We start from the raw sequence: 16105 nt of genomic DNA, 5'->3' as shown, positions 1-16105 counted from the left end.
CCCAACTAAGATCCATTTTCATCTCATTCTACTCACAGAAACCCTAACAAATTCATCTTATATATATATATATATATATATATATATTTAGAGATTATGATATCAATTTCATCTTTCACCTTTTTCTTTTCTTGACGTGTGTTATAAAAAAATTACCACTTAAAAGTTGAAATTTCAAGCATTTTTTTTGTTATATAAAGGAACAAATTCAACTACATAGAATAAAATAAAGCAAGTCAATTAAAGAGAACGAACAGAAAAATAGAGCAAGTCAATGACACTAGCATTTACATATCAGAGTTTCACAAAATAGGAGAATGGGATGAGAACAGTACTACAATATTATATATGAGCAATGAATAATAGTGTAGTATTATTAGTAGAGAAAAAATGGAGAAGTCAGGAACATAGAAAAAAAAAAAGATGAAAAACTCACTTGAAAATTATTGAAACACTTGAAAAATCACTTCAAACAATCCTTCAAAATCCATTGGGTTTGGATGGGATTGTTTTATGAATATGTTATTTATAGATAACACTAGAAAGTCCTTCAAAATCCCTCTCAGACAACAATCCTTTAAAATCTTTATATTTTTGAATACCAATGGATTGTTTTTAAGTTGTAAAAAATCTCAAATGAATACCAGTGGATTTTAATGGACTCTTTTAAAAATCTTGAAAATCTAGATTGAATACCACTGGATTGTTTTTAAGTGACATAAAATCATGATTGAATACCAATGGATTTTTTTACTCAAAAAAAGTCTTTTAAAATCCTACGAAATCCTAAACCAATACACCCCCTAAGTATGTGTTCGAAGAATCCGGTTAAATAATTTTTTTCTACTTTCCAATGAAAAAAAGCTAAAACAAGTGTGATATTAATTTTTTATTATCGTACTCCAAAAGCTAAAACAAGTGTGATATTAATTTTTTATTATCGTACTCCAATACAAACACATTCTATATGGATGAATATTGAATATTTGAGAATTATTTATGAAAAATTATTACTTAATGGACTATTTAGGAAATTGGATAATACTTTAGAGACTAAATTGATAATTTATTTTTTTATCTGAAACTTCAGCAATATATTAAAAACAATTAAATCATATGTTAAATTTATTATATTAAAACTTAAATGCCTTTATTCTTTACTATGTGTTTAGTATATGACAAATTTTTTCATTTCTAAAAATCATGATTCTTAATAATCTTGAAAATTTGTTTAACTGATCCTAAATGTGTTAGAAATTTTATTTCTAATAATTATTGTGGGCTACATATATTATTTGTAGTATTTATATTAGTTATTTACATTTAGTTGGACTCAATAAAAGTGATCTAATTTTAGTGAGCCTTTAGACTGCCAACAGAAAAAACTGATATGGGCCCAAATAAGTGGAAATCAGATTTGGCCCGTTAGGGGTTAATGGGAACCCTAATAGGTTTAAAATCATAAAGATGGTCATGGTCCCCAATATGCCAAATCAGAAACACACGTCTCTCTATCTCCCCATCAGAAGAGTAACATCAAGTCCCATCAAGGAATCCAGTGATTTGGTTGAGGAAGATCATTGCACCAAAAGACTATTTCGCTGCAACCTTTTGATCAACGTCAATGGATACAGGTACGTATTATTAACATTGACTCTATAATCTGAGACAACGGTTCTTAATATTGATAAATGAAAATTTTCTATTTGGCTTAAGAAATTTATCCCAACAAGTGGTATCAGAGCCGCCGTTGTTATTAGGTTATGGGGTTCTAAAGCGTATTGTTACAATTTTTTTTCTCTCTTCATTGATAATACATGTATTTGAATGCGTTGGTCATTTTTTTTGCTTCAATTTGGTTTAATTGATTATACGGATAAAAAGATCGATTAAAAATTGAATTTTTATGAAAGAGAATTTTTGTGAAATTGTATAATTTTCTGTGAATGTTATAAATTTGTATATGTAACAATTTTGCAATGATCCTGAAGACATTGTCAAATGTAGAAGTTTTTTGAATTTTTAATTTTCTCACCGGAAGTGAGATAATTGTGCAACAATGCAATAAAGGAATATTTTCTCACCAGAAGTGAGTTAATTGTGCAACAATGCAATAAAGAAATATTTTCTCACCAGAAGTGAGTTAATTGTGCAACAATGAAATAAAATAATGTTTTTCTCACCGGAAGTGGGAAAATAATATTATGTTTGATCCTTTGAGTACCACCAGAAGTGGGATTTTTTGTTTTTGTCAAAATCATTGTTGTTATATTAAATGATATTTGGGAAAATTATATGATTAATATATTGAATTCCACATTATCGATTTTTTTAATGGCATTCGCGTAAGAATTATTTTCTTGAAATTTGATTGATATTATGTTCAAATTTAAATTGATATTTTTTTATATATCAAATTTGAGTGCGAATGTTTGCAGATTATAGACCCTCTTTATTAATTAATTTTGTCTGGTAAATTAAATAAATTGATGTAATATATTTCCAAAACAATCCCTATTATACAAATTAATTTGATTAAAAATTACAATAGATGTTAGTATGAGATTATTTATGCAATTTGTGTTCATCCCAAAGGAAGAAACAATTTGGCCAAATAATAACATGCCTGTGATGATAAATATGTGACAATTATAAAGTTACAATCATGTAAATAATAGTCGATCCAAATAAAGGTTATTATGTGACAGAATTAATTGTCAATATTTGATCGTTGCATTGAGAGTACCACTAACAAGTTAATTTGTATGTCCAAAGACAAAAAATTAATGTTGTGCTCGGTATCTTGTAATGGGTCTATTATGTAAATAATCTGCATGCTTTATTTATTTTATTTTACTGTGAGCATGTAATTAAATTAATATTTTTTTATCTATGTTCTATTACAGTTGTTGTTGCTAGTGCTGTTAACTTATCTGCTCAAATTAATTGTATACCCATGCTTAATGGGACAAACTTTAAGGCCTGGAAGGAAGCAGTTGAGATAATTCTTGGTTGCATGGATCTTGATCTTGCACTTTGGGCTGAGAAACCTACTCCAAATCCGGAAAACCCGGACGAGGATAAGGTTGAAAAGTGAACACTCAAACCGAATGTGTTTGATGATCATAAAGCAATTTGTTCTAGAAGTTTTTTGGGGCTCTATTTCTGAGAGTCACAATGCTAAAGGTTTCCTTGATGCCGTTGAACAGTATTTCACCAGTAATGAGAAAGCTGATGCAAACAGTTTGCTTGCTAAACTTATCTCTATGAGATACAAAGGTAAAGGAAACATAAGGGATTACATTATGGAAATGTCTAATCTCGCGTCAAAACTAAAAGCACTAAAGTTAGAGTTGTCTGATGACTTGCTTGTGCAACTAGTTTTGATTTCTCTTCCTACACACTTTGGACAATTCAAGGTGAGTTATAATACTCAGAAAGATAAATGGACCTTGAATGAATTGATTTCTCACTGTGTGCAAGAGAAGAAAAGGCAGCAAAGAGAAAAGACTGAAAGTGCTCATTTAGCGTCAAGTTCTCAAAATAGGAAGAGAAAGAATAATAAGCATGTTGTAAAAAGGATTTCTCAACAAAAAAAAGTCAAAAAGGATGAGAACACACCTACTTGCTTCTTCTGCAAGAAGCCTGGGCACATGAAGAAAGAGTGTCCCAAGTACGCCTCTTGGCGTGTAAAGAAAGGTAATTTTCTCTCTTTTGTTTGTTCTGAAGTTAATTTAGCTTTTGTACCACGTGATACTTGGTGGGTAGATTCTGATGCTACTACTCACATTAGTGTATCCATGCAGGGTTGCCTTTGGAGCCGACCGCCAAGTGATAATGAAAGATTTATATATGTGGGTGATGGCAACAAGGTCATAGTGGAGGCTATTGGAACATTTAGATTACAGTTAAAAACTGGATTTCATTTGGATTTATTTGAGACTTTTGTTGTACCGTCTTTTAGGCGGAATTTAATTTCTATTTCTAGTTTGGACAAATTTGGTTTTTCTTGTTCATTTGGAAATAATAATTTAGCCTCTATCAAAATTCAAATGTTTTTGGTTCTGGTTCTTTAATTGATAACTTATACTTACTAGATGTAGTTAGGCCATATCTCTAAACAGAGAATTCAGAGGCTTGTGTCGGATGAGATTCTTGAACCCTTTGACTTGTCAGACTTTGAGGTTTGCGTTGAATGTATTAAGGGTAAACAAACAAATTCTAGAAAATTAGGTGCCGAAAGGGATAAGGACGTTTTGGAATTAATTCACACAGATATTTGTGGACCATTCCCTACGGCATCTTGGAATGAAAAACAATATTTCATTACGTTCATAGATGATTATTCAAGGTACGACTACCTATTTTTAATTCATGAGAAGTCTCAATCCCTAGATGTTTTCAAATCTTTTAAAGCTGAAGTTGAGCTTCAACTTGGAAAGAAAATTAAGGCCGTCAAATTTGATCGTGGTGGTGAATATTACGGTAGATATGATGGATCAGGTGAACAACGTCGAGGGCCTTTTGCGCTTTTCCTAAGGGAATGTGACATCGTTCCTCAGTATACTATGCCTGGGAAACCAAGCATGAACGATGTTGCAGAACGTAGAAACATGACTCTTAAGGATATGGTGAGAAGTATGATTAGTCATTCTTCCTTACCAGAGTCGTTGTGGGGAGAAGCGCTTAAGATTGCAGTCTACATCCTAAATAGGGTACCAAGTAAAGCAGTTAACAAAACTCCTTATGAGTTATGGACGGGTAAAAGACCAAGTCTAAAATATTTACACATTTGGGGTTGTCCGGCTGAAGCGCGTCCTTATAGGCCGCATGAAAGCAAGCTGAAGTCAAGGACTGTTAGCTGTTATTTTGCTAGTTATCCTAAATGCTCTCGGGGCTATAAATTTTACAATCCCACTACTAGATCATTCTTTGAGACGGGGAATGCGAGATTTCTTGAGGATGTTGAGTTTGGGAAGGAAGAGAACATAAGAAATGTTGTCTTTGAGGAAGAACTTGTCATTGACAGTGATCAAGTCCTCGTGCCTATTACTATTCCAGTACCTACCCCAGTAATAGGTGACAATCATGGAGTTATTCCTGACATTGTCCCTACACAAGACAATATTGAGGTTCTCCCTCAAATACCTATAGAGCAAGCTCAACAATCTCAAGAAGTGCCATTAAGGAGATCCACTAGAGAAAGGAAAAGTGCAATTCCAGATGATTACATTGTGTTTCTTCAAGAACATGAGGATGACATTGGTTTAACAGAGGATGATCCAATCAACTTCTGTCAAGCTATGCAAAGTTCTAGCTCTCAAAAGTGGATTGATACCATGAAGGATGAGATGAAATCTATGCAAAACAACGATGTTTGAGATCTCGTTGAATTACCTGAAGGTGTGAAACCTATTGGTTGTAAATGGATATTTAAAACCAAGATTGTAAATGGATATTTAAAACCAAGAGGGATTCAAAAGGTAATATCAAGAGATATAAGGCTCGTTTAGTTGTTAAAGGTTTCACTCAAAAAGAAAGCATTGATTTGGTATAAATTATCACTGCACTCATCTTTAGTTGCAATCAAAATATCTCATTATAGGTAATCAATTAAAAACATTGGGTCATTGGTACTTTGGCTTTCTAATCTCTTAAGATGACGCTCCAATTCTATATTTTTTGAGCAATTAATTTGGTGCATTTGTTAAGTCTGAGACACTAAGAAAAATATTTAATAATAATAATAACAGCAACAACGATTATTATTATTTTGCTAAAGCGTACGTACATCAAATAAATTTGAAGTAATATGAAATTTATAAAGAAATAATCGGAGTTATACCATGATACGTAATACTTAATTTTATACCATTATTTTTCAAGATTCTTGGTAGATATTTACATCATCAATTATATTTTTTTATAAATTAAAATAAAAATGATCTATCTTAAATCGTGACTATAAACAAACTTTGATGTTAGAACTTTAAGTCTTAAAATTGTCATTCTAAAGAAAACTTTATTTAACCAACATTTTGATACAAAAATTTAGAAGATAAATACATACATATATATATATATATATATATATATATATATATATATTAAAAGTATTATGTTGCATTTTAAAAAAATGTTTTCTCAAATATTTTAATTCGAGTGTTATTTTTAAGTATATTTAGAAGTTATATTTGGAGAAAAAGATTTAGTTCAATTGATTATGAAGAATCGTAAATATTATAAACCATTTAAAAGAAATTTGATTCTCAATTTCATAGATTAAAAAAATGTTTAGCTATATTATAATATTTTTTAATATTTTAAATTTTAAAATGATTCAAATAAAAATAGTTAAAAATAAAGTTACAAGTTTATTAAAATATAACTTCTTATATTTTTATGAAAATATCACTTTCTAATCTCTCATGATAGGAATAAAAATGTAGAAAAATATGATAGGACAACTTTAAAAAAAAAAATAATCTATAATATTTTTTTAAAATTCGTAACAAAATGAGAATATTACATTTTTATATTTACAATTTTTTTTAATTTGTGAAACAAACATGCTATAGGAAATTATTTCCTGTGATTGAATTCTAACTATTTAAATTTATTCTATTTGGTGATAACCCTCACTCAAAATTTAGGTGTGTTATATTTAACTATTTTCTACGGATTATATGAGCATTTATAAACTTAATAAAATTTAAAGAAACGATAAAAATATTGCAATTAATAAATAAAAGTGAAACTTATATTTTAAGAAATATTTTAACATAATTAGAACTTTATGTATAGTATATAATTTTAAACATATTTTAAAATTGGGAAGTTATGAAAATAATTAATTTGAACTAAGATTTATAGATTTAAAAATTTCATTTTATGTAGTGAGTCCAGATTCATAATAAAAAAATTAAAATGTAATTATGTTAAATTTAAAAAAAAATGAATAAAAAATAGTATTTAAGAAGATTAAAAAAAGTATAATGAGATATTTAATATAAGAGAAGTTACATTTAATAAAGAATAGTTTGTAAATATAAAGTTAATATTTGTTTGTAAGGGTCATTTTATTTAAAAATAGAAGTTTTCATTTGTAATATAAAAGATAAAGTTGAATAAGATAAGGGAAAGCACGAAAGAAACAAAAGATAGAAGATAGAAGATGAAGTTGATTTTGCAATGTGTGTACAAATGATTTGAAAAGAACAACATATCATGTTTCGGTCAAGGGGTGTACGGCAACCAATCCTTGCTATAAAACACGAGGAGAGGACAAGAATACACCAAAACCACAAATCTACCCATAAATTAATATATTTTTTAAATAAATAATTTGTCATTGACTTTAATTAATAATATATATATATATATATATATATATATATGATAGAAAATAATAGTGTATTAATATCTTACAAAGTATTAATATTTTTTTATAAAATATTATTTACATGATTAAAAAAACTAAAGTGATGTGAGATAAACACATTAGCAGCAATAATGCATAGGTGTATTAGGTTAAAGATTTTGTTCGGGAGTTGATATTGCACTTAAGTTATTAAGAAGATAATTAATTGAATTAATAATCTTATAACAGTATTAGGTTAATTGAATTGATAATTAATTTTTTCAACTGATTCAATTAAAAAAATTATTTAAAAAAAATATAATTTACTTTTAATTAAAAAATTATAAATTAGAATAATTTTTTTAATATATTTTCCTCATTTATATAATTTAATAATTAATATTAACTTTTAATTTTTAATATTTTTTATAATTTATATTATATTAATCTAATATTTTTTATTCTATATATAAACTTATTATTATTAATGAGCATTTTTATATTTTTATTATAATTTATATTTAAATATTATATTATATATAATTTAAAATTTTACATAAAAAATCTATAAATAATATTTTATTTTAAGTGTATTATATTTAATTAATATTATTTTTATATTAATAATAATAATAATAATAATAATAATTATTATTATTATTATTATATTAATACTGATATGATCATAATTCAACTATAGTTAAATCATTAAATTTTAAGTTAATGTTTAAACTGATTTAATGACCGATTTAATTTTGAAAATATTGATATCATCTTTATATTTTAAAACAAACCAATTAATCACAAGGTATTATTTCAAGGTTAATTATATAATTGTGATTAAATTAAGATGGATAAAATAATAATAATTAAATAGAACATAAAATAATATTTAAAATATAATATCATATTTATATAACAAGTATACCGAAAAAAAAAAGTTATTTTTATAGATTTTTAATAGAATTAAATATGATATTTAATCAGGTAATTTAGTATTGCTTAGTTTTTATCTCTATAAATTTTTTATTTATTAAATCATCCTTGTAAAATACAAAGGTTATGTTTATTTTTTCTTCTTTTTATTGTCAAAATCTATTACAAAAAATGTTAATTTAATAACAAAGATGATATTGTGATAACGTGATTATATATGAAGTTAACATAATATCATGTTAACATAATATGTATCACATCAATAGTATAGTAGAAGATTAAATATGTAAAAAATTACAAGGATGAAAAATAAAATAAATAAATTTACAAAAATGAAGAAAAAAAAGTGTTATATGAGTTAAATATAATAAGTAAATTTAAATTAAATTAACATGAATTAAAAATTAAATAATATAAACATTTTTAATAAAAAAATTTTAATTTATCTTTTTCTTGACTTACATATTGTATAAATACTTTAAACTCTTACATTCACCACACACCATTTTTTTTTCTTTTTTCTATATATATATTCTCTGTCTTAATAGTCTGGTCTGTCTTAATTACAACTTTTTTGAGATTTATCTTAATTACATCATATAAATAATGATTTAATTTGTTTATAAAGCTTGATCTCAACAAGATTTTGAAATATATATAAATGCATTTGCATAAACAATATATATATAGAAAAAGACAAAGTAGGAGCTGGTTTTATTTTAAGGATTGGGTGTTTGTTTTGAAATTAGAAATAATAAAAAAATAGTGGCATCAGTGACCGTTTGGTTGACTTAAAGCAATGGCATTGATGTTGTAACAATTAGTGTGAAAGGTTCATTTTTGATGGCAGCATGTGGTCGCATGTGAGACCAGATACGTTCCTTTTGTAGATGGCACCATGTGCTCCCATGTGAGACCAGATACGTTCCTTCCAATGGCTTCGATTGGGACACATCTTGCTACTATTATACTACTTCTACTACACTATAAAAAAGACAAAACACGAGTTTGAAATATAGCTCAACCAACACCAATGTTCAATACCAATCCAGTAACCACCAAACCCCCATCATCCTTATTACCCTTACACTTATGGCCAAGCCTCAACCTAGCAAATTCATCATTATTGGGACCCAAATTGTGCAAATACAAGGAATGTGTCTATACAAATACAACCAATTTTTATGGTTTTCGAAAACTGTGCTACTTACAGACCACTTTTTTCAATTTTCTCCAACCCTCCCCCTCCTAGCTAGCTGTTGAGTGTTGGAGACTTGGAGTGACACACTGGGATTTTTCTTTAGTAAATAATGACAAGTATTGTTTTTATGTTTTCTGTAGACAAGAATATTTCGTTATAGGTGATGGGTGGCACAGCCGTACCAGTGGAGGAACCTACCTGGAAAGTGTTGGTTTTTAGGCTGCGTTACTCGTTCATGTTCACACTTCACACGCACCCTTACCCTTTTACTTAATTTCATATTTTAGGCTGCATTCATCACTGCACTCTCTTTACTTTGATTGCATCACTCATGAGTTGTGACTTGTGACTTGTGACAAACATAATAATAATGAGACCCATAAACACGTACCCATCTTGGTTTCCTTGTATTTGCACAAAGTGTTGTCACAATTTGTTATTATTTTATTAAATAAAAATGCACTTTATTACATGTTTGTTGCGTATTTGTTACTTTGTTCCAAGAAAAAAATATAATTAATTATATTTTTCTAGTAAATATCATAATTTAATTGTACAATTTTGATAAAAAAAATTACATTAAATATTTAACAAATTTGTTTACAAGACATTAAATGATATCATGTAGACAATATGTGACACCTGACATATATTTTTTTATCTGAAAATTTATAAGTTAGTTAAAAATTTATTAAGTAATGAGTTGAAAATTTGAAAAATTTATAATTTAACTGATTAAAATAGAAGTAATTTAGTAAGATTGGTTAAAAAATTTGGTTGATTAATATAAAATAATATATTTATTTATTTGGTAAAGAGAGTGGAATAATAAGTTGTAGGAAAAATAATTTCTAAATGAAAAACAACAAAAAAAATACTTTCAAGTAAATATGAGGATAAACAAGGAAAGAGAAAGAAAAAAAAAGGTGAAAAACTTATATGTTAGATGATTTATTAGTTATTGGATAAAAAAATTATTAAATTTGAATGAAAAATTAATGAAATAACTATAATTTCACAATCATAATATCTAAAAGACTCATGCTATTAAAATGTCGGAGATGAAAATCACACGATAAAGATAATGATTGATGAATAAAAGAAAACAATTGAGCGTATAAACTAAGTGTTAACTTGCTCTTATTTAATTTTTTTATTTTATTAATAAAATATTTTAATAAATCATCCATTTATTTTTATCGGCGAATCCTCCATATTTTTACTATGGTGCAATCACCAATCAAAGCACTTTTTATCTTTTTGGTATACAATTTTCAATTCTCTACCTAATTCTTTATTACTTAATACATTATTGAACATAAGGGAAAAATAATAGCAGATGTCATATTGATAAATTAAAAGTAATTTTAATCTGAAAAAGAATAGTAATCTTATTTCTTAATTCGTGTGTTATCTTCCTAAATAGATAGATAAAGAAAAAGTATAGAAAGAAATCATAATAATATTGAGTGGCAACAATTTTAACAGCTTACAAAAAAAAATGAATCTTTTAATATGTAATGAGAACTGAGATATACTTTTAAATTATCGATTTTTTTTTTACGATATTGAACAAATTAATTTCATACCGAGATTTATATTTTAAACAGTGTATTGTAATTTGTAAAGGGGAGAGTAAGTGACAGAAAAAGAAGCATGTTTGAAGGTTATTATTAATATTATGTCCAACGAACCTTTGATTTTTGTCTAGAACAAAGTACATGATCTAGGAGTTGACCCGATCACTAACTTGGTAACAAAATTTGGAGGCATGTCGGCTGAAATTGGGCTACTAAGGTCCATTCAAGTTCAAACATCATGTTTTTCTGCCAATCACAAATCTTAATAAATAAATCAGTTTATTTGTGATCAAGCACACAATCACATAGGGGAAAATAAACAGTCAAAAGAAATTTTCCCTTTAATTATTGTGGTGAATGTTTAAGTCTGAGTATAAAGGACATGTTTTTCAAAAGGTTAAAGAAATATCTCCGACAAACAAGAGGAGAAAAAGGGAGACATGAAAAAGCAAGAACAAATTATGCTGATAAATAAAAAAGTGGTTTCTGATACTTTTTTTTCTAAAATCTTTTCGCCTAAAAGATACTTGGTCCAAAAAATAAAACATTTCATGTAATTTTCACTTTCAATAATGATCCTTTCCATTCTAATAATAAGACATCTCCAATAATTTAAACTAAATAATTTCAATGTCATGGTTTAATCAAATGAAATTACATATATTTTATAACTACACGTTACAATTTAATTTTCCATAGACTTGTTATTTTTTATTTTACTGAAAATACATAAAATAAATTTTGGCTATTTTGGCTAATTTACTGAAAATACATAAAATAATTTAAACTAAATCAATTTTGGCTATTTATAGACTTCAATAATATATATAATTTTTATATAAAAAAATTAAAATTAGAGTAAAACACGACATTATATTAAAAAAAAAAGTCCATCATCAAATTTATAAAAAATTTAAATAAACACAGTGGGCTGGGCTCGGATCTATTTTCAAGCCCAATATCTTTTACATTTACATTTTAACTCCTTATCTTTTGTGGTTTTTTTTTTTTTTTTTTTTATAATTTAATCTCGAACATTTTTTTAACATTTCAATCCTCAAAAGTGAAAAATATGTAATTCAGTCCTTATATCACAAACTGCAACCACGTGCAAACCACTTGAGCAACATCTTTTCATCACCATTTTCATAGCTATTCTCGTCTTGAAATAATTTTTCACAAAATACCACAACATATATTAATATCATCTCTAAAATAATTTAACAATAAATCAAAAAATCACAAAATAATTATAAATAATACTAATAAATGCCTTTGGACTCGAGAAAACCTTTTTTATCTCATTTGCAAATAGTGATTTTAATGGAGATTTTTCCCCCCTATAATTAGGGTTACCAAATTCCTAATTCAAACATTTTTTTAATCTAATTATCAATGTATTAGCACTTCCATTTCTATCTGTTGCGATTCCAGGACCTTTTAGTTTGTTCCTTAAGAAAAAATATTCTTCAATAGTTTGTTCTCCTTTTAGCTCGTCCCTTAAGAAAAAAAAAATATTCTTGATTAGTTTGTTCTCCATTTTTTTTTTTACTAACATGGTTTTTTTTTAACAAAAAACAAGTGTTATAAAAAAAGGTATACATGGTTAATTAAAAAGGGAATGTGGAGATGACAATATAAAAACTTGATTGTCTATATTCTATTTTTATTTTATTAATATTATTTATTATTATTGTTACTATTGTTATAAAGGTGGAAAAACCTTATTAGTTCTTACATATTGGGTTCAACTCCAAAAAGATTAAATGGATTCGAATTTTAAAATCAGACCCAATAAATTTTTAATGACAAATTCAAGTTATCACTTAGTTTAATACAGTACATGCTTTTAAAATTATATTTTCTTAAGCAATTGTACAATAATAATTAAAATATTTTATTTAATTTAATAGATAATATTTTATATAATATGATATTATATTTATAATAATAATATTTTACATATATATGTACATATTTTAATATATGCTTTAATTTATTTTAATAACAATAATTTAATTATACATGATGTTAATTTTGATATATTATATTAAAATATTTATTGACTCAATTCTATTTAAAAATAAATAAAATTGGATTGAGCTCAAGTAAATGGTTTGATTAAAATTTTGAGTCAAATAGGAAAAAAGATTGGTCTTTCCAACCCATCCCATGCTCATTCCTAATCGTATGAGAGAGCAAAAATAAATAAATGTCAAATGAGTGAATATAGAAGAAATAACCTTAGTGAAAATAAAATTAGTCTAATAAACTATAAACATCTTATTTATTTATTAATATTATCGCTCGAGAGAGTTTGAATAAGATTTTATTCTTTATTGTAGTGTGTGGGACGATTACAAATAGAGGAATTAATCAAAACAATTTTATTTTTTTTGGGCACTTTATTTTATGACATTATAAAATTGGTGTGAGATATTAATAGGTCAGTAGTTTTTCACATGTGACCACTTAATAATGACCTTTTCTCGTTGATGAAAAGAGAAAATGTGATGGCTAAACTGAAAAGGGATATTTTATTTTGGATACAAATAATTAGATAAAGTTATTGGTAAAAATTTCAAGAGATATTAATTGGAAAGGATAAGCAAAAGATCTGAAATTAGAATTATTACACCCTCATTATCACACGGACACGCAAGTGAAAACGATAGCTGGGCGTGAACTTAGAATTATTGCACTCTCATTATCACACAAGTGAAATGGATAAGGAAAAGATCTGTGCGTGAACGTAGAACACACAATATAATACTATTATACACGTTTTATTTCTACAAATATTTGTTATCGTTATCTACCCCACTCCCCACGTAAACTTTAAATCTATACAATTACACATAATACTATTAAAAAAAAATATTTCTACCGTAAGCAGTTTATTTTATTTTTATTTAATTACTTTAATTATTAATATTTTAACAGATATGCAAAAAAAATCTATTAAAATTTGTTTCCAACGGATAAATATTTAGTCTGATGCAGTGCGGAAAAGGAATACAAGCGCAACTTAATCGAAATTCTGGGTTTTTTCATTGTATTTTGACTATTAAAAAAATTGTCTCGCAGGACCATATTGAAATATACTTGCTATTTATTAGAATAGTAAGATTTTAAAAATAAAAAAATATTTATCAATATATAAATATAATGATAATATGTTAAATAAGAATCGATATAAATTGTTTCGTACATTAATTATTATTTTATATCAATATATTTAATTAAAGTTTTTTAATTTAATAAATAGTCGATAGTGTAAAAGTCTCATTAATATTATGCGTAGTTAAAATAAATAACTCTGTTTCTTCTAAATATTTGCTTTTTTTTTAATTTTTTATACATAAAACAAGAAATGTAATTTCTATTTTTATAACTTAATTTTTATTTTTTTTATAATTCTTCTTCTTCTTCAAGGGTTGTCTTTCTTTCTCACACTAAGTGTGAAGAAAAGACAGTTACATTGAGTTGAAACGACGTAAGGTGTGGTTTGAATGATGTCAGATGTAAGGTGAGAGAATTGACTCTACTTAGATTAGCATCAAACGTTAAAGGAGTGGTGTCAAGTGTGAGGAGAGAAAATTATCTTTACATGATCTGGAGTAGGGCGTGAGACTTTTTCATATAAGGCGTGAGAGCTTAGGAGTTTCCAACCTCAACCATGTTGGCACAAGTTGAATTGTATTAGACGTGAATGAGACAGATGACTCCTTACTTCAATGTTGTTGGGCATCGGTTGTGTAGCGTATGTCGAGCGCAAATTGCCTTATAATAAGAATGTGTTGATTGCATGATTAAATGGTGAATATGGATAAATTAGATAAATCTATTGCATGTTATATGTTGATGAGTGATATTTTTTCTATGTATATTGACATAGGATGATATATGTAAATGATTGTATGGTTGAACAATTGAAATGCTTTTATATATGTGGGTTGATTAATGATGTTTGATCTATATTCATTAACTTGGGGTAATGCATATAGATGGATGTTGTTGAGGCATTGATATTGAAAATGCTATAGGCATTTAGATATGTTGATTGACTTAGGACTAAAAGAGAAATTAATTTTTGAAAGTTAAATATTCCATTCTGTGAATAATATTGGTATTATGCTCTATGAGTCTTCTTGTTAAAAAACTCTCATTAAGTATGTGTTATCTCTTTGAATTGATTGTTGAGTCTCCTATAGTACCTTAATTGATGCAATATATGAGTTAGGTTGAGGCATACTAGCTATAAGTAACCAATGTTAAGCTATATGTGGGCAAGATCGAAGTATATATGTATAAAGTAACCAACTAAGTAAAGTACAAAATCAGAGACTTAACCCTTAATTGAGTATCGGAGAGGTGTAGTATTTGGAGGATAGTCGATGGACTAATTTTATAAAGGGCTTAGTGTTGCAAGTTAATGATGTGGTATGCTCATACCCAAATTGTTCTACCTTAACAATAATATTAGACTTTTTAGTTTAAGGTCATGTTAATTTGGTAGGGTCAACTCACTTAGACTACTTACCATGTTGTAGAAGATCTTTATAAGTATATGCGCGACGATGCATTAATTGATGTGTATGCATATGATGTGGTGTAATTTGATGCTCATATGCTTTCATGTTTACATGGTTTTATGCCATGGTTGTGGTGTAAGTTTAAATTGCTTGAGTTTTTATGCTTTTCAAACTTGTTGCCATGATGAGTGTTGTATGATGTAAGTCCACAAGTACATGTTGAGTCGTTTACATATTATTGTTGATAGTATATTCATATCTCATCTATATTTGTATATGTTTTATTTCAGTTGAAATATAGCTTATCTTTGCTTGTTTCCTAGTAGTTGGACTACGATGATCATATTTTTCATGAGAGTAGAACAAGATTAGGCAGGAGGCTTGCAGAACGTTGGGAGCCATGTTATTGACAGTGTAGCCTTGACTAATTTTGTATATTTTGTTGCAATTGTTTTATGCTTACATATACACAATACATACATATATATATATA

This window comes from Cajanus cajan, chromosome 11 (genome assembly GCF_000230855.2).
Source record: "Cajanus cajan strain Asha chromosome 11, NIPB_CcT2T_4, whole genome shotgun sequence".
NCBI classification, from domain to species: Eukaryota; Viridiplantae; Streptophyta; class Magnoliopsida; order Fabales; family Fabaceae; genus Cajanus; species Cajanus cajan.
The sequence above is the reverse complement of the archived record's forward strand: the minus strand, read 5'-3'. Positions refer to the sequence as shown.